This window comes from Balaenoptera ricei, chromosome 3 (genome assembly GCF_028023285.1).
Source record: "Balaenoptera ricei isolate mBalRic1 chromosome 3, mBalRic1.hap2, whole genome shotgun sequence".
NCBI classification, from domain to species: Eukaryota; Metazoa; Chordata; class Mammalia; order Artiodactyla; family Balaenopteridae; genus Balaenoptera; species Balaenoptera ricei.
This window is the reverse complement of record NC_082641.1, coordinates 1,438,048-1,457,364: the sequence shown is the minus strand read 5'-3', so window position 1 is coordinate 1,457,364 and position 19,317 is coordinate 1,438,048. Positions and strand designations below refer to the sequence as shown.

Sequence of the window (19,317 nt, the reverse complement as noted above, 5' to 3'; positions counted from 1 at the left end):
GGAGAGATAGATAGATGAAAAATAGGTGATAGATAGATGATAGATAGATGGATATAGATAGATAGACAGGTAGATGCTAAATAGATGATAGAGCTAGGTGGATGATAGACAGGCGGGTAGATGGATAAGAGGATGGTGTGGCCTGGGGAAAACAAAAGTACTGACCACACACATGGTTCATAGGACTTATTATGACACCTAACTTCCAGCATCTTCGTGGGATGATGTGATGAGCATGAACCCCACTCTAGGAATGAACTTGTTTGGCTTGGAGATGCTTACAGCCTAAGTTTCGAAACAGAAAATCAGAAACTCAGAAGGGGCTTTGAGTTTCTCCTGTGTTCCCCCCCAGTTTCTCTTGAGTTCCCTGGGTCTGGGCTGTGAGTCCAGGGCGAGGGGTACTGACCTTCCACGCCAGGTCATGTCCCCCTAGCAGATGAGTGTGAGTGTGTGTATTTCTGAGCGGTTCCTCCCAAGGTGTTCAGCCCAGTTCAAAGACAGTCGCTCCAACTCTGGTGCCAGCGGGGGGAATTCCTAGAGGCTGCAGAGGAAAAGCCTACATGAGAAGAGAAATGTTCGCGAGGTAGTTTCTCAGATGTGATCGTGTCACATCATCCAAGCAGGCAAGGGGCCCCGAGGAGCCAGGTGTCCCTTGAGAAGCGTGGGGACCCCAGCTCCACCTCTCAGGAGGCACCTCGGCCCACCTTCCCCAGGTCAGTGCTCTGCCTGGCCTTTGGCACCTCTGGTCATCCTCGGGTCTGAGTTCCAGAAGTGGAGGGAAGGTTTGGTGCAGGTTTAGTTTTCTTTGTTGGGACAGCTGTGCAGAGCTGACGGGAAGCCACGCAAACACTCAGCAATGGTGGCAGGTCCCTGACCTTTGTTTTACAAGTCGCTTCGAGGAATGAGTCAGAGCTGCTACGGTTAGGGGCACGTCCTCCGGCTAGTGGTCGTCCAGGGGATGTACTTTGGCCTCAGGCACTTGAACACACACCCACCAGCACCACCTCCACCAGGTCTCTGGGGAAGGGTCTGCACCAGACCCTGCTTTAGTCACAAACGGGGTCTGAGTGGGGCATGGGGACCTGCACTCAGGTCACCAGGTCCTCTGCCGAAGGATTTTGGTGTGGGAGATAATATTGCTTTTATTCTCTACGTTGATCTCCAAACGAGCTATGCACACTCCAGCGAATCAGCAGCCAGAGTCCCCTAGGGACAAGCCAGGCAAAGGGCAGGGGCCAGGAGAGGCGGGAGGAAAAGGAAGACAGGTGAGGATGCGGAGAGGTGGGGCGGGCAGGTGAACGTGTGCAGAGGTGGGAAGGGCAGGTGTGCAGAGGTGGGTGCCTCCCCTTTTCTTTCCTGAATTCTTTGGTTAATAGTTTTCTTTTCTCATCTCTTGCTTCCAACCTCATTCTCATTTTTTTCATCTTCGCTTAAAATTTTAAAGCCATTTCCTGTCCCATCATTTTCTCTTTCCAGTTTAAAAATAATGTTTTGGTTCCCTCTCCATCCCCCCTGCTTTTGTCCTCCTGGCTTCTTGCCGCAGAATGCTTTAAACCTTTCCCTTCTCCCTGCTGTTTCTTTTTTCATGATTTTTAAAAGTCATGGAGAACCCCCGGTGGTGGCTCTCCCGCTGGGCTGGTGACAATGGGTGACAATGGCAGGCCCAGGCTGCTCAGAACCTTTCCCCGCATGGACTCGAGGGGGTGGAGCAGGGCCTGGCTGTCTGGGAGGTGACAAAGGTCCCTTGTCGTGCCCTTTCCTTATTGGAGGGGGGGGCGCTGTGCCCTGGGCTTGGGCAACCTCCAGAACCCTCTGTGGCTGCCTTTTGTAGGGAAGGTTTCTCAGAAATTCGTCCCCTGCCTGGCTCCCGGAAGCTGCACCCCACCTCCCCTCTGGGCCAGGCCCGAGAGGCCACTGCCCGCCCACCCCTGCCCCCCTGGCCGCCTCCCCATCAATAAGCAGCATCCTTTCGCTGCATTTCCAAAAGAAGAGGGGTCGATACCACCGCCCTCTAGAAGGTTAAAATAAAAGATTCTTTCCAATAAAAATGACCTACAATAAACACTGCAGGATAATTTGTGAAAGGATGGTTATTTTTTATTTCATCATCTTATTGAAAGGACATAAACACAAACACACAGAACTGGATTGAAACAGACCTTAAAACAACAACAGTGAGAGCACATCTTAAAATAGCTCCAGGTTTCAAATTCCTCCTGCCAGGAGTCGGCTGTGGGTATAATGTTCAGATTTGCAGGGTGGTTTGCAGGATACACGTGTGCGCCTGGGGAGGCACGGGGGGTCTGGGTCACAGCTGCGTGCCCACAGACCCAGGGTGGAAGCGCCCCTCCCCTGCGAGGTGCAATTCAGGGACGAAACCAGACCAAGGAACACAGAACGGATGAGGGGGATGCTGTTTCTGCTGCTTCGTTCTCTGTGCGCCCAAACCCCCAGGGGCTGCCCCTGGGTCCCGGGCGGCACGGCCGTCACTAGGCGTAGCGGCCGACACCACACACAGCTACCCTCGTCCAGGCCTGAGGGGAAGGACAAGAAACGACCATATACGAGCTGCTTTCGTGGCTGCTCTTTGCGATAAGGGACTTCTGCTCGGCGCCATATGCTGCAGGAAACCAGGGGCCCTTGAAGAAGAGCAGCTCCTGAATTATTGATCAATGATTAGCAAATGCAATCGAAATTGTAGACTTGATGTTGTGCAGAGATCCATAATTCATGAGTGGACAAAATAGGAGGTAGTCGAGGTAGCAGTAGGTGATTTCAGCCCCGTATTGATTACGTAAAACAACAGGAGGGAAGTGTACTGTGACAGATGGAACAAAGGCTGACGGCTCCCTGGCCGGCCCTCAGTGCAGCCCGGTGCTGGGAGAGCAGTGGCTGCAGAAGCAGATACATTTCTATTGTGTCTCTTTGATCATCGTGCTGTTCTACGAGGACCAAAGGACATATTTGTTTATAATTTATGTATTCTCTCGCTATAAAAGATTGATGTGCCCTATTAGATACTCTAGTATCTAAATTTCCAGATAGTTTGTACTGTGACAGCCGGCGGTGAAAGCGGCCTCCGCCGTCCACAGCAGAGGGACCCCGCCAGGAGGGCTGCGCAGGGCAGAGGCCGAGCATCAGGCCCAGAGCCGCCGCGACCTGCCGGGACTCGCTCATTGGAAACTCGGCCTGGACGCAGGGCGAGATGACCTGACCTTGACCCACGGTCAGTTCTCCTCAGGACGGGCGTCAGTTGTAGGCGGACGCTCTCTCCTCCTGGGACGTTGAGAAGATGACTTAGATCCTCCACATTGATTGCAACTGTAGAGTGAAAACGACATCCTTCTCATCCCAGATCCAATAAAAGGCCGTCTGGTCATTTAGAGCAGTGATACTCTCTAAAGGGGGTGGGGTGGTTTTGCCCCCAGGGGGTCCGGAGAGGTCTGGGGGCCTTGGCGTTGTCACGGCCGTGACCGGTGTTGCTGGGGAGCAGATGTCAGGGACGCTGCTCACGCCCAGGACACACAGGGGCCCACCCAACAGAGAGTCACCCGCCCCAAGTGCCCACGGACACCCTGACTGAGAGGGTAGGGAAGCAGAGGGCAGCAGAGCATGGTCCGCCTTTCATGGAGATGTGGGACGTCGCAGCTCAGCGGCTCGGGCCACCAGGCGGCCCCAGACTCGGTCCGATCCCAGCTGCTCCACGTACTGGCCGAGTGAGGGCAGTCTCAGAACCTGGGAGTCACAGTATCCTCTCCTGTAATGTGGGGAGGACCGCCGTGTCTCCCCTCAGTGTCGGGGGAGGGAGCTCAGACGGGCGCAGGGCCTGGCACCCAGGATGTACTTACACATGTCATTCTTTATTCAATTCATTATGTAAACTGTACAAACCCCACGTCCTTCATGTGAAGAATTTTGCTGTGCAGGACCTCAGCTCTGCTTATTTTTCAATCTATCTGTCATCTATCTATCACCATCTATTTATCATCTATATCTATCTATCCATCTATTATCTATCTATCTATCTATCTATCATCTATCTATCATCTGTCTATCAAGATGGGTGAAAATAGCTCAGGCACCTTTCCTAAATCCGAGCCAAAAAAAAAAAACAAAATGTGTTGAGAATTGAGACTAAGAAGGATGTGTTTAAATAACTCGCTTGTTAAGATTTACAAAATGCTGTAAAATAGTGCATCCTGATGTTATAAATGACAAAGGGGATGACCCTGCTAGCTGTGCTTTTGAAAGTCACGGCAGAAAGTATGACTGATGGCAAAATATTTCTAGACTGGGGGGAAAGGAACACAGAGGGTTTTGAAATCAGTTTGAAACTCCTGCCCTCTATTGTTTTAAAAATGTAAAACCAAACAAAATGGAATTTGCTCACGAGAGCTTTCAGGGTTCTGCTTCATCTTTTTTAGTTTCTAATGCAAGTGGATTTTGGAGAGGTTGCTTACAAAAAGCTGTTGGCATTCTAGTTTTTCTAATTATTTTATGGTTAAGATCTAGGAAATCATCAAACAATCCACACAGCCAACGGCTCTTAATCTTTTAAGGAACGTTTACAGCTTTGAAAAATGGAAGTGAGCCCCACACCCGGGTCCAGCGCCATGCACAGCGCTTCAGGGCCCCTGGACTCTCTGGAGCCCAGACCTGGACCCCTGTGATTTAGGGCACCTGCTGAAACCAAGATGCCGAATCAGGGTGTGGCCAGACATTGTGCTTCTTCCACAGAGTTCTGCTTGGTGATCTGAGATGCATGACTCATGACACTTGTCTCATAAATTCATCAACTAGTGCACTTATCAGTTCAGAAACAGGCTTTTTCTTGTCACTGAAAATAATTCAAGTCAGTGTTCTCTGAATTTGCAACTAAAAATTCAGAACTAAAAAGCTGTCTGCTCTGCCCAGAAAACTTTGATCATCGGCTCTCAGCTACAGCTCCCCCACGCAGGTGCCGGCAATAGAATAGCCAATGTCACCAGGAGTTTTGGTGACCCTAAGAAGTCGCACAATGGCGGCCAGGTGTGGCTGTTCTGAAACAGGGCTGCAAATTCCGGGAAACTCCCTCCTAGAGACGTGGTCCACGCAGGCCCACCCCTTGAATCTGGGTGGGCTTTTTTTTTTTTTTCTTGACTGCTTCGACCAGCAGAGAAAGGCAGACGTGATGGTATGGGACTTCTGAGGCTGGGTCACACAGGCCACCCAGCCTGCCTGCTGTGGTCCCTGGCAGGAAGTTGGTTACCTTGAGTCCACCGTGCCTGAAGGCCACCATGGATGCTCAAGTCAAGAGTCCCAGCTGAGCCCTGGCTTCCAGCCAGACCAGAGGTGAAGGGCGCTTCCCTGAGAGCCCAGGCCCAGCCATCTGCCGGCTGAACACTCAGAGTTTTGATGCCACAGGGAACAGAGAAACTTCCAGCTCAGCACCCCACCTTCCGAACCTCAAAATCGTGCAGCGTGATGGAAGGATTGTTGTTTCGCACCACCAAGCTTTGGGGTAGCTTGTCACACAGCAAGAGACCACTGGCGTACCAGCCAACCCAAAACATCAGTGGGATGGATCTGCGATCAAAGAAAGCATGGAGAGGATTTATTTCAAAGACAACATTTTATCATTTTGGTGGCTTCTAGACCCGAGGGGACAGCACACAAGCAGACACGGTACACACACGTAACACAAGCAAGTGTCCTACATACTTAGCTTTGCCGCATCCAATAAAGCCTGGTGTTTTCTCTTCTCTTCAGTTTTATTTTGATTTCATCATTAAAATGCTGGCAGAGGCCAGCACTGCTTTCGTGCCCATAGTAGGGAAAACCAGCCTTGTGCAATCTCTGTTCCACAGGTGCAGCTGTGAACTACTGTATTACTTTGTTTGGGTATAAATACTTTATTTCTCCAATACCTGTTTGGCAAGTTTAATTTCTTTAAATGCTAGTTTTATTTGCTCCTGGAAATGTTGAAAATGATTGCAAGGTTTCCAAACTGCTGTGAGTCTGGCCCTTCTCAGAGCCCTGGGGGCAGACCTGTGCCTGGAGGCAGGGGTGACTGGGGAAGGCTCTGTAGCAGGCGCCCCAGCCTCGCAGACAGGCCAGCCTCGGCGACGGAGCTTTCCACGTTTGTCATTCATTGACTCGGTGTTTCCTGACGTCTATTTCTGCTTAGTGGGAAAAAAAAGCGGCCTAATTTCTATTTTACAGGTAAATTCATCAAATTCAGGGATTTCTCAGTCAGACCCCGTCCTCCCCAAAGCTGCAAGCATCCTGTCCCGTGGGAGTTGTCATCTCGGCAGCTTCCCTCGGCACAGCCCTGGAGCCCGTGGTCACTGTCAAAAGCCCTTCCCTAGGTCACCTTCCATCCAAGTCCCCAGCCCTGCCAGGGCCCCAGCCACACCACGGGGTGCCCTCGTCTCAACAGGCGGCTCCCCTGGGTCTGACCGCTCTGGGCTTTGTGGGCATCCCTCTGGGGGCAGGAAGCTTTGCAGGGCTCCCTCCCACACAGACAGACAGACAGACAGACAGACGGCCCTTCTCGGGCCCCACGCGGAAGGGGCTTTGGCACTGCTTCCGTCTGTCCCGCTCCGTCTGTAGAGGAGGCATGTAGGGACACAGCACCCTGGCTCTAGCAGTTCTGCTCTGATTCCTGTGGTGTTACTTTCCTCGGAGCCCAGAAGGGTGGTTTCTAATCCCGTCTCACTGGCTAGGCAGGTTCTTTCCTCCTCTTCTGTTCTTGGACTAACTCTGTGTTCAAGACCCAGGGTTTGTGTAGCCAACTAACGTGAAAAACAACACACGTATCTGCTCCTTTCCAAAAACATCCTTCTGTGGAAAAAACCTGGTTCTTAAATACCAAGAAAGCCTTATCCTTCACGAGGACGGAGATTCTGTTTTGCTTTTAAAGAAAAAACAAAGCAAAAAGGCACACAACCAACCCAACTGTGAAACACCTGTTTACAAACCCAGTGGACCTCTTTTCCTCCTTATATTCTGGTGTATTCTTTCCCTGGGGCATGGGTAAGAACGTGTGTGTGTGTGTGCGCGTGTGTGTGCATATGTGTGCGTGTGTGTGTGCATGCGTGTGCGTGAGTGGGTTGGAGGGAGACATTAATTGTAGACATTTATGAAATACAATACCGTCTCTTTCCTCAAAATCCTGGGAGTATAAAACAAAATTAAAAAATTGTCATGGAGATAAAGGTGCTAATTTTATACTAGAACCTGGGGTAAGTTGACCTGAAACAAAGTTAAGCATATTATACTTTACAGGACATCACCAGGTCCACGAACTTGGGGGAAGAGTTAGGAAGGGCTGGCGTGGTCCCCAGTCCCTCCTGCCCTGACCTGAAGAAACGTTTAGCTGTGCGACCTTGCATCTCGCCTTGGCAGAGAGAGGATGGACACGGCCACTCCCCAGAACTCGTCCTTTCCCCGAAGTTGGTGCCCCATCGTGGTCTGCAGGTTGTCCACGTGTCCATGCATGGTCTCTCTCGGAGATGAGCAGATCCCTGAGGCCTGAGCTGGTCTGGGGGGAACACACCTGTCCCCAGTGCAAGGACAGGCTGGTGGTGGACCCTTCGGGTCCCTTGGCTGAATGACAACAGTGAGCATTCTGGTTGGAAAAGGGTCTGGGTGATGGAGCTGTGGTTCCTTGTTTGCTTTCTCACCATTTTGTTTCTCTCCAGGTGGCATGGCTGAAATGTCGCCAGATGCCTGGGTCCTAGAGCTGAGGCTGCCCTGCCTCCCCCACTTGTTTCCCTGGCACTGCTCATGGCAGTTTATTAGGTAAACGCTGTCTTTTAAAGATTAATTGATGCTTAAACTTAAATAGAGTGCAGTGCTTGTTGGAGGACTTTTCCCTTTGTAATGTTATTTAATGATTCAAAGGGTCTCATCATGTCAGCATGGCCACGCCGCTCTCCAGCTGCCACCACCATATGCCGTGCCCGCCTGTGGACCATGGCGCATGGCACCAGATCCCTGCCCGAGGAAGGGACTGCAGCCACAACTCAGGGCTTCTCTCCCTGGGACACTGGTTTGGCCATAGCTATTCGACACCTGAGGAGTGAATTCATTTCTACATGCAAGTAAATGAACTAAAGACACATTGTAAAAGGAAACCAATCACAGGACTTGAAATCTTGTTGTGTTTTATGTTGGAATCTTGTTAGGATGCTTTCACGGCATGAGGCTGCTTCGAGTCCAGCTATTTTAAACCGAGCTCCCTTTGGTAAATCAGTAGCTAAACTCCTTGGATGAGAACTTGGATGAACACATTTGACAATAAATTTGGTTTCTTAGCAAATATTATAGCCAACATTTATATCAGCTTCAGCTCAGCACGCCACAGAGGGTGGTCCTTCTAGAACCGTTGGAAGGAGGTAAGGAGCCTCCCTTGGCAAGAGGGGCTTGGGAGGCCACCAGCCCCGGGACTGGGAATGCTGCATGTCTAGGGTGTAGAGGCTGTGACGTGAGGCCACTGAGCATCTCCCTGAGCCTTCAGGAAGTTGGGTGCCTGGGAGATTGGGGTCCTGCAGGAACTGTGTTCTTCCTGGGCAGATGCCTACTGAGACACCCCTCCCCTCCCGGGCCTCAGCCACCTCTCCACCTGAGACTAAGCAGAAGAAAACGCTGGAGAAAATAAATTTAACATATACTGCATAGACTTCCATACTTCCCTGGGAATGTTATCATTTATTTTTTGACATTTTATGATAAGAACACCTTTATATAGCATTTGGTCCCTGATCATCTTGGTTGGGCAGGAATAATAGACATAATTTGGGGTGGAAAATAGACTAGGAGCCATTTCTATCTTGACCCACCAAGGTCAAGGATCTGCTTGGCCAAGGTGTATGTCCTGTCCATTTCCAGCTCTGGACGGCGCAGGAGCAGCCCTCTCATGCTGGGGTCACACAGAGAAGACTGTGGTCACAGCCTGCCTCGCCCATACCTTTATTATCATCTGTGTCAGCCAAACTGGATATTTCAATCTCCACTTGTCTACTCCTCTTTCTCCGTTGGTCCAAACTTGGGCAAAGAGAACAGGGTACCAACATTCTCAGCTCCTAAAACTTCAGTAAAGACATGCCAGGCTGGGACTAACCAGGTCCTGTGCGGTCGCTCTTTTTATCTCAAAAAGATTTTATAGGTGGTGAACTGTTATCACCTCCAGGCTCTAGGTGAGGAGACCTGAGGCTCAGGGATGCTTACCTGGTCTCCTACGATCATACCACCTGTAAGAAGTTCTGATGGTTAAGTTTATGTGTCTGCCTGATTGCATCATGAGGTGCCCAGACGTTAGGTTAGCATTATTTCTGGGTGTGTCTGTGAGGGTGTTTCTGGATGAGATCAGCATTTGACTCAGCAAGCTGAGGAAAGCAGACGGCCCTCCCAAGGGTAGGTGGGCTGTGTCCAATCTATCGAGGGTGCCAGTAAACCATAATGTGGCGGGAGGTTGAATTACTCCTTCTGCCCAAGGGTTGAGCTGGGACGCTGCTCCTGTGCTTTACATGATGCTGGTTCTCAGGCCTTCAGACCCAGATCAGAATCTACACCATCCTGGGTCTCCAGCTTATAAAAGGTGGATCGCGGGACCTCTCGGCCTCCATGATCATGTGAGTCAACACCCTATACTAAATCTCATTATATATGTAAATATTTATCCTATTGGTCTGTTTCTCTGGAGAACCCTGATTCATGGTTTGAATCTGCAGGTGAGGCTTGAATCTCCAATGCCAGGCCCAGAAGCCAAGCTGTGACCACAGCACCACACTGCAGGATTGCTGCGTGAAATCACGGCGAGGGTGGCACCTTCCATGAAGGGTTTTTTTTTTTTTTGAATTTTTGAATTTTATTTTATTTATTTTTTATACAGCAGGTTCTTATTAGTCATCCATTTTATACATGTTAGTATATATATGTCAATCCCATATATAATCCATAAAGGGTTATGGATTATAATCCATAAAGGATTTTGAAAGCAGCCTGGAGGTATACAGCGTGTGGAGAAAGCCCACCAGCACCTGTGAGCTTCTGTGACTCAAGTGGGGGCTTTTGTCCACTTTTGGGGCCACTGGTTTTGGTTGTGTTTGTTTATGGGAAAATATCCCACCTGGTCTCTCGGATACACTAGAGATTTCCAACTCTGGCTACATGTTAGAATCATCGGGGTCTCTGAAAAATACCGATGCCCAGTCCCCTGACCAACCTGATTAAAACAGGATCTCCAAATGGGAGGGGCGTTTATCCCAGTGGGTGTACATGGTGTTGTTTTTTTTTTAAGATTCACAGATGATTTAATGTGCAACCAAGTTTGAGAACAAATGTACATCATGTAATCGTTCATCACAAATCTGGGGGACTCTGCTGTCACCAAGAGACCAGGTGCAGGTGATAATTACAGCTGACTCTCGATGTTCATGGTGGTTGTGTCCTGCAAAGTCACTGAGAAACTGAGCTAGTGGACACCAAGCCATGGCTCCTGGAGGGAACACAGGGTGAGGTTCTCCTGGGCCTCTGGTCACAACATTTCCTGGTCAGCCCATCAGGACATAACCTTGTTCTATGTGTGTTTCTGTTTAAAGACATCTCATTGAATATATACTGTTGATTCATTAGCATTGAATCCTTGGTCAACAGCCCTATAACTCAGGTCGGAATGAGGCTCATGCAGCAGAGGCGTTTTCTGTGTGAGACATGGCAGCGCCACATTGGAGGCCCTTTAAACAGCAAAATCATCAAGAGTAAGCACAAAATTTCAGAACGCCTGGCCATGAATAGGCTGCAGCAAAGACTGAACAGAGAAGGCAGAGGTCTCCTCCCTCGGGGAAGGTTCACCCAGAGACCCAAACTCTGCACCACACTGAGCAGGTCCGTGAATGATCCAGGAAGCTCTGTGGGCCTTGATCGGGGGATTTGGGGTCACAAATAGGTCTTAGCAAATAGAAGAGTTAGCACATGTAGAATCTGCGAAGGAGGAGGATGGACTGTTTTTGGATTTGGAATGTGGGTGAGTTGTCAGTGTGTTTGAGCTTCGTGTCTCAGGGGGAGAGGGTTGGGGGAGAGGAGTGAGGGAGAGGGGTGGGGGAGAGGGGTTGGGGGAGAGGGGTGGGGGAGACGGGTGTGGGGAGAGGGGTGGGGGAGAGGGTTGGGGGAGAGGAGTGAGGGAGAAGGGTGGGGGAGAGGGGTGAGGGAGAGGGGTGGGGGAGAGGGGTGGGGGAGAGGGGTGAGGGAGAGGGGTTGGGGAGAGGTCTTACCAGTCAGTCTGTAGGTGACTGTGGGAGACCAGGCCCAAACTACCTCGTTCAGACTGGGCGGCTTGATGTGCTGCTTTCCCAGGAAACAGAGGCTTGCATACCACCATGGCTCATGGTTGTACAAACCTGGCTTGTTTTGCTCTCGGTGCTTGGCTGGGGCCTCCCGGGGCCTCCCGAGGGCTGAGTTGGGGATGAATGCCGAGGTCCATCCTTCATGACAAAAAGTGCTCAGAGCCACTGTGAGCTGGGGCTGTCCCATCTGTACTTGAGTGAGGGAAAGCCAGTGTGTGTGTGTGTGTGTGTGTGTGTGTGTGTGTGTGTGTGTGTGTGAGAGAGAGAGAGGGAAAGAGGGTGGTTAATGCTAATTTTCACAAGGTGGCTCTTTGGGAGTTTGAGGCAGGTTTACACTCTTGTTTTCAGAAGGGCTGGTGTGACACGTGGAGACTGGCTGTGACTCTGGGGCACAGGCAGCCTCACAAAGCCTGGAATCAAGTGCTCATGCGAGCCGGGCTCTCTCTGGCAGGACGTAGTTCTCTTAAGGCAGCCCCGCCCTCAGCCCCGTGGTGAGCCAAGCGACCTTGGAGGTGAGAACCTGTGGCCCAGGGGTGGCTGTCACGTGCCAAGTGCCTGGGCCCACCTGCCCTCCCTCCTAAGTCTGCAAGGTGGGAGGGAGACTGAGGCACCGCCCGGAGCCTGTCTGCCCCCCAAGCCCTCTGCTACCCGGGAGCGGGGCCTCTCGTGTGGGTCCTGAAGACTCAGCTGCATCTCCGAGCTTGCGTCCCCTGCCGGCACACGGCCCGTCCCCGAGACGCAAAGCAGGCACGAGGGCCCCTCGCTGCTTGAGATCAAGCAGGCAACACGGAGATAAACTTGATTTGCAGATGGTAGGATGTGGAAGGCTGGGATAACACACAATGTCATCAGCAACGGTCCTGACAGCCTGAGGGCCAGTCACCGTGAATCAGCTGCCTTCAAAGAACGGTCTATTTGATGAACTAGAATCTAGTGCAGAGCTGGTTCACGCTCTCTCCCTCCCTCTCCCTCTCTCCACACACACGTGGGCACACCCACAGACCGTCGTGGCGACCCCTCCCGCGTCCCCGGCTGGCCGCATGTGCTGACGCCCAGGCCAGTTCTAACGGCAGACTCCCTGAACAAAGCTATCAACATCACACAGTAATTTTCTATAAAGCCTCTAGGCTGGTCTCCAGAGCGAACCTCACATTTTCCCCTCATGTTTCAAGAAGTGAAACGGGATTGATTTCAGCGTCTTCATATACGTGTTACCAATCCAGTGTAACATTCCTGCAGGCGCCCGTTCACCAGCTCGGCACCACTAAGGGCCTCTGTGCACCCGGCTCTGCGCAATTCATGCGGCGGGTGATGTAGCAGCGGCTGAAAAGAGGGATAAACAGGCTGGCTTCTGTCCCTGAGCAGCTTCCTTCCTTCTTTCACTCTTAGCCGTATTTTGAATACCCTAAATATTGTTAGAGATAAAAGATGAATCAGAGGGAATTCCTGTTTCTCAGGAACTTAGACTGAGTGACCTATCAGGGCACCTCTGTGTCAGGTGTTTGAAGCAAAATCAGCTTTGAGGCCACCTCTCCACACCGGGGGTGCTCTGTGCCCAGAAACACATTCAAGGCTCTGGTCTGCAGCAGATCAGCTTATTCATTGGAACTTAGCGTCCCCAACCTTATTATCCAATGAACTCTGGGAACACTGATGGCACCTGGGGACCCGAGTCCGAGATGCAGACTGGGCTGCCTGGACCACGTCTTGGTGGCTGAGGCAGTCTTGCCGTGTAACCGGAAGTGGGGTCTGGCTGCTTGTGTATAAAAGCCAATACAGAGGCAAGGTTGGTAGAAAAGGAAGTTTGCTTCATTTTGGATGCCGGCAGCCAGGGGAAGGGCAGCCTCCTGTCCAAAAGCAGACTCCCAGCTCCCCCAACCCCTGACAACCAATGGGCAAGGGCTCTTATAGGTGGAGGGAGGGGGCTTCATGTAGAAACAGCACAGTCAGCTCTGACCGTCATCTTGAACTTGGTCCTGCGGTGGTCAGATCAGCATCATCTTGATTGTTTTAAGTACTGTTAATTTCCAGTTCCAGGGTTGGTTTTCCCATTTGCTTGAGGCCAGTTCTCAGAATCGTGGCAGCTTATGTCATGGCTACAGTCTGGTCGTCATGTAGTTCAATTCTTCTACCTGGTGGAGGTTTCAGTATTTGTAACACAGCTCACAAGACAGGGCTCAGAATATTCTCTCTAGCCCGTGAGGAGGAACTAAAGGTCCTTGACTTTGTTTACTGACTAAACTACTACTGTTTTGTCCTGTTTGCTTTCCTGTGCTTCTGTATTCTCTCACTTCTCTGATTAAACTTATTCTTCGGCTAAAGTCTTTCCAAAGACAAAAGGCAGGCTGAGGACATGGAGGGCAAGGACCATAGGGCCCTGCTCCATTTCAACAGGTAGGACCCAGTGTGGGTCAAGTTCAGGGGCCTGGCACGAAGGGTGGGTGAGAGGATGCCTCCAGACAGAGAGGTACTGGCTGGGTTCGGCTCTGGAGGTGTAGTCAGGAGGCCAGAGGAGCTGACTAGGAACTGAAAAGGTCGGGGCAGGATTGTGTGGCCCACCCAGGACCACTGAGCTTCCCAGAAAACTTGCGCAGAAGGTGGAGGTGAGCCGTGTGTGGGGCACAGCCCTGAGACCCAGCAGGGCCTCCTGTGGCCTCTCTGGTGCTCAGCAAACAGGGGTGGAAGGTTGTGAGACGAACAGTCAGGGAAGTAGCAGCGAGGTGGCTGAAGAGCTGGCCTGGGTCTTCCATCCCAGGATGTACCTGGCAGCCCCCAATCGATGTCTGGGCCTGGACCCCCTGCAGGGCAGGGATCCTGGGAGCCGCACGTCACAAGGCATCTGCATCGGGACCGGAGCCCAGTAGCCGGGCTTGAAAATGGTCAGGGGGCCAGGTACCTGCTGCTCCAGAAGGGTTAGGGCGTCTTCCTCCTGTGGGACATCATGCTGAATGGTCTCATTTCTCTGTGCTGGGCTCTGTGGAATCCACGGCCTGAGACTCCAGGGCCTCCAGGGACGGCTGGCTGCACACCTGGCCCTCACGTCTGGGATGCAGAAGGGCTGCTGTCATCTTAGGCATTGTATGGTCAACCTCTGGGGCAGGTGTGTGGCCCTCTTGGTCATTTGGTTAATTTCTAAAGAAATAGGCATAATTAATCAGGAAATTAATGTTATCAGTACTATTTCAAAGCTACAACCATATTTTGATTTTTATAATAGATGTGTTTAAGGAAAATGAGTCTTCTTTATTTGCTGATTACTTTGTAAACCTGAAGGTATATGACTCTCCGTATTTCACACTCATATATATAATGTCTAAAATATCTGGGCAACAGTATTTTTAACAATTGTTATTACCTCCTAACCTAAGACACAGAATTTTTAAGCACAAAGGGATCCTGAATATGGCTGAGCCAGCATTTCCTGAGCAGGGCTTCCATGGCATCTTCCATGGCATCTTCCATGGCATCTTCCATGGCATCTTCCATGGCGTCTTCCATGGCGTCTTCCATGGCACTCTGTTGGGTGTTCACAGGTGCTTTGGGAAAGAGGTAAAAAAGACAGATCACCTCCAATGCCACCAGCTCTGGACACACCACCACATCACAACTTGTGCTTTAACTGAATGTTTTGCAGAAGAATTTGACCATGGAAAGACCCTTCTTTTCTTTCTTTCTTATATTGTTTCTCTATTTATCATTTTTATCTAATCAGTCTATCTATCTAGTCTGCCAAGCTTGAGGAACTCCAGCCTAACTTCAGAATTTCATTTTCCAGAGCAGGATCTGCAGTCCAAAGGTCCAGATTCTTAAAGCAGTATTGGCTCACCTTGAGACACCCCTTGAATTTTGGCAATGCCTATTTCATTAATTGTGTTTGAAATTCCACAAGTGAAGTTGAATAGTGAATAACCATATTCTTTTGGACAGTCTTTATTTCTACAGATAAACGCTCACCTTCTAGTTGTAATACGCTGTGTTTTTATAGGGAGCATGTACACACATTTCAGATAGAATTTTAAAATAAACAGCAAAAGCACCTTGACCTCTGTTAAAGCCCGTGTTGAGTGCCATTCTGCATGCATCCATGCTTCTTCTGGTTTGTAAGTAGATCTGAACACACACAAATACCTCAAAGTGGTAGGGACCGGGATGGGGAAAGGGGGTGGGGGAGAGGTGGGCAGAGGAAGGCAGAGTGGAGCGCCTGCCAGGACAGCACCATCCTGGTGTCACAGAGCCTTCGGGGACTCCTAGGTGGGGATTCCAGAGGGTGTGTGCAGCCTGGTGTCTCTGTAACTTGTTCCCAGGGACATTCACACCCGCTCTGGGGTTACGTCAGCAAGGCCTCGCTTTACAATTTGCTTATGATCTCACTTACCAAGTCTTCCACGCAACCCTGGTCACTGAGATGAGAATTTCATCCACAGTTGTTTCTCTTTTCCAGAAAAATGGTATAAATCGGGTTATAACACAAATGCCCCCTTTCATCAGGTATTCTGAAGGGACAATTCTACGTTCCCGGTCTTTTTGGAAGATATATTGGACTTTAATAAAATTTGATCAATGCATTTAAGTCAAATTGAATTATATGTAAGTGGATAGGGTTGACATATGTTTCAATATCTGCGAGTGATACATTATTCTCCAGTGAGCATAAAATTTAATGAAATATAAATACCCATTAATCCTCATGTTTCAACCAATCAGTCACTGTTGCTCCTGCCTGCTGTGAGCAGAAGCGGGCCCAGAAAGTCATCTGTTTTATCTAAGCAGGAGCTCCAACCTGGAAAGACATCAGAAGGGGAGAGGAGAGGGAGCCCGGGTTGGGAAGCCTGCCAGCACCTTCGCGGGGCGCACGCCGCAAGACGGAGCAGCGGCTGGCGCTCCCTTCCAGCCCGAGTCTGCGGAGGAGTTTGCTGCCTTTGAAACCGTCAGGAGAAAGGAGAATGAGAGTGGAAGGACGACTCCTTTGTTCCTCAGACACATTATTTCCTCCTTGTTTCACGGTGACTCTGCCATTAGCATCGTGCACGGTGCTGGGCAAGGATGCCCCAGCTTGAGAGAGTGACAGCAAGGCCTCAGGCTGCGGGACAGAGCCTAGATGGTCCCGCCGTCCCGGGGGGTGGGAGGGAGAGCGGACAGTCACCAACACATTTCCCTTAAAATATACACACGGAAGTATAAGAATATGAAAATAGACGTGGTAAAGCAGTCAGCTTAATTCACCATCAGCTGAGCATCTGAGTACACTGATGAATATAGCTTTTTTCCTTTGCTTCTAAGAAAGTCTCAAAATCACCTTCTCTGACACTAGGGCACTCAGCCTCCGGACCCACCTCCTGTCCGAGGAGGCTTCCTTCCCCGCTCTGGGCCTGCTGTCCGCCCACCGGCCACAGGGATTGAGGTTGTCCCGGGATGAGTTCCAACCCTTCTGGGGGACGGCTGTCCTCAGTGAGCAGAGAGAGAAACATGCCTCCAGGAGAGGTGCTGAGCCATCCGAGGCCCTGCCGACCTCACCTCCGCGCAGGGGGCCGCTGTCAGCGCCGCAGAAACTGGGATCGACGGGTGATGAATCATTTGTTACGCGACAGACCTTGTTTCTAAGGGGTCACTGTGCCCCCAGCCAGGAGTCTCAGCCAGTCTAACAGGGTTAGACAGTTCAAGCTGAGACCCAGTGGCCGGTCCCCTGGTGGGTTAGATTCAGATCAAAACGCATTGCTGCCCGATGCACTGGGCTTGGTGCTGGGATCCCCGGGGAAGAGCAAGGCCTGCCCAGCAATATGGACCGTGCTACTCCTTAAGGAGACGGGTTGGACACTAGGAAAGCCCGTTAAATTCCGAGGGTGTAAAGGCAACGCAGGCAAAGGATCTCAGGGGACGAGAGGGCAGGTCCTTGGGAGGGGGCAGCCCATGCTGAGGGGAGGAGGGGGTCTTGCGTCCCCAGAGAGGAGCAGGAGCCCTGCCGGCAGAGGGGACGGGTGAGCAGGGTGTGGGCTGGAGCGGAACCAAGCCTGCAGACACCGCGGGGCACAGCGGAGAGGAAGGAGGAGCTGGGAGCCCTTGGAACTCCGTTTTCCCGAAGGCATGAGAGCCACACCGCACAGAGCTGAGGATGGGAAACCGGCTGGAGGTGACTCCCCCCGTCCAGGCCGATGTTGTCCCAAGCTGTACGAATGCACAGAACACTTTTTCGACGAACATCTAACAGCCACTGTTGCAGCTGAACAGGGAAAAAGGGTGGCAGCCATTTCAGGAGGAAGACCGAGGGGAGCCTACAGAAAGTATGTGCTTTCTGGGGGCAGAGGCTCTGCTCTGGGGGCCCCGCCGGGGCTCAGTGGGGATCCGGCCAAGATGCCTGTGGGTGGGAAACAGATGTGAGGAACAGAAATCCTGCCCTCTTCGTCTGCTTATGGCTGGTAGGTAGTTGGATTCACTACAGAGTTTTCATTTTAAACCCAGGGAAAAAAACACTCACTTACAAGAAACATTCGTGAACTGGTGAGAGAGGGTAGACCCCCAAAGTCTAACTAAGTCTCTCTGGAGATGGAGTTTTTGTTAATTGGATGGGAATTTATGATACCACTAATGTATTTATTGACATTTTTATTTTTCCCTATGCACAACTCCTAGTTAATTAATTTACATAGCAATACACTGAAGAAGGATGCTCTTCCCGTTTTTATTTCGCAGATGAGAGCCATAAAATTAGCTAAATTTAAATGGCCCACATCACAGGAGGCTCACATATCTGCCTGCCATCCAGAGCACAAAAACTAAATGCTGTCTCCATCTACGAACTAAGAACCTTTCAGCAAATTTTACTTAGTGACAAATTTCATGCACATCTTGGAATCTAAACTGTGTGTTCTCACAAATGCCAGTGTACTTTTAAAAAGCTGTTCCCTGGTCAGGAAAGTGAGTGGGAAACTGATTCCAGGAACCTGGTGGGAGGTGCCTGGGGACCCTCCGCTCCTCCAGGACCCGGCAGACCCAGGATTCTCGTCGGGAGGATTTGGAGTCACAGCTGAATATGAGACTCCCTGTTGAATGCGCATTTAAACCAGAGCTGTTTTCACTTCGCTCTGGATTTTAAGGCTACAACAGGGAACCTGAGTGTGACCTTATTTAGCTTGAAGCAGAATTCAAATCACTTGAGGTAAGATTTACACCTGTCCCTTGACTTCCTGATGGAAGGCTCCCCAGTCCAGGCTGCTCAGAACCACGCCCGACTCAGCACGAATGTCAGGCACCCCCAAGACCTCAGTCTTGATCGTCACCATCACGCTTGGATGGCGACCGACACCGGTTTCTGCGCGGATACAAGTTTGTGAGAAATTGCGTCAAGTAATTGGAGGCCGTCTGTGGCCACCGTGATGGGGAGAATTTCAGTGGAGGTTGTCCATGGCAGGGAGTTTGCCCTCAGGCAACACTGCTTCCTTCGGGGTCTGACACCCTCCCATAGAGCCCCTCCTCCGACCAGAGAAAGACGCGCTGAAGCCCTCAGGTCACGGCTTTGTTTCCGAGGCGCTGGCCAGAGGGGAGGGTAAGTCTGTGGGGTGCCCACGGCTCAGAGGTTAGCACTTGGCCTTCTTTTCAGGGCAGGACATCAGTCCAGTGGCTCTTGCTGTCACAGTACAAAGGATGACGATCAAAAATGAGTTATACGATACAGAGAAGATTAGCATGGCCCCTGCGCAAGGATGGCACGCAAATTCGTGAAGCGTTCCATATTTTTAATAAATGGCCTGATGCTAACGTGTAAATGGCAAAAAAAAAAAAAAATGAGTTATAACAAATTTAGAACATAATTCATAATTTTAAAAGTTATTATTGTCACAGAAATTAAGATCTATACAGCATTAAGGAGAAACTTAAAAAGTGACCGACATGCAATGTGCAGCAGAATGTCTGAACTTAAAGCCACATCGTGAAGTTCACCTTCTAATAATATGAAAATCTGGATTCAAAACCAGGAAAATAAGGTGATTTTGCC

General features: G+C 50.6%; 1 non-coding gene across 1 annotated transcript; it reads left to right on the top strand.

Annotated features, from left to right (window-relative positions):
- The first annotated feature begins 18,949 nt into the window (after window positions 1-18,949).
- LOC132364167 (U6 spliceosomal RNA) lies at window positions 18,950-19,059 on the top strand. Its single transcript, XR_009502723.1, has one exon. It is a non-coding gene; the product is annotated as a U6 spliceosomal RNA (small nuclear RNA).
- The last annotated feature ends 258 nt before the right edge of the window (window positions 19,060-19,317 follow it).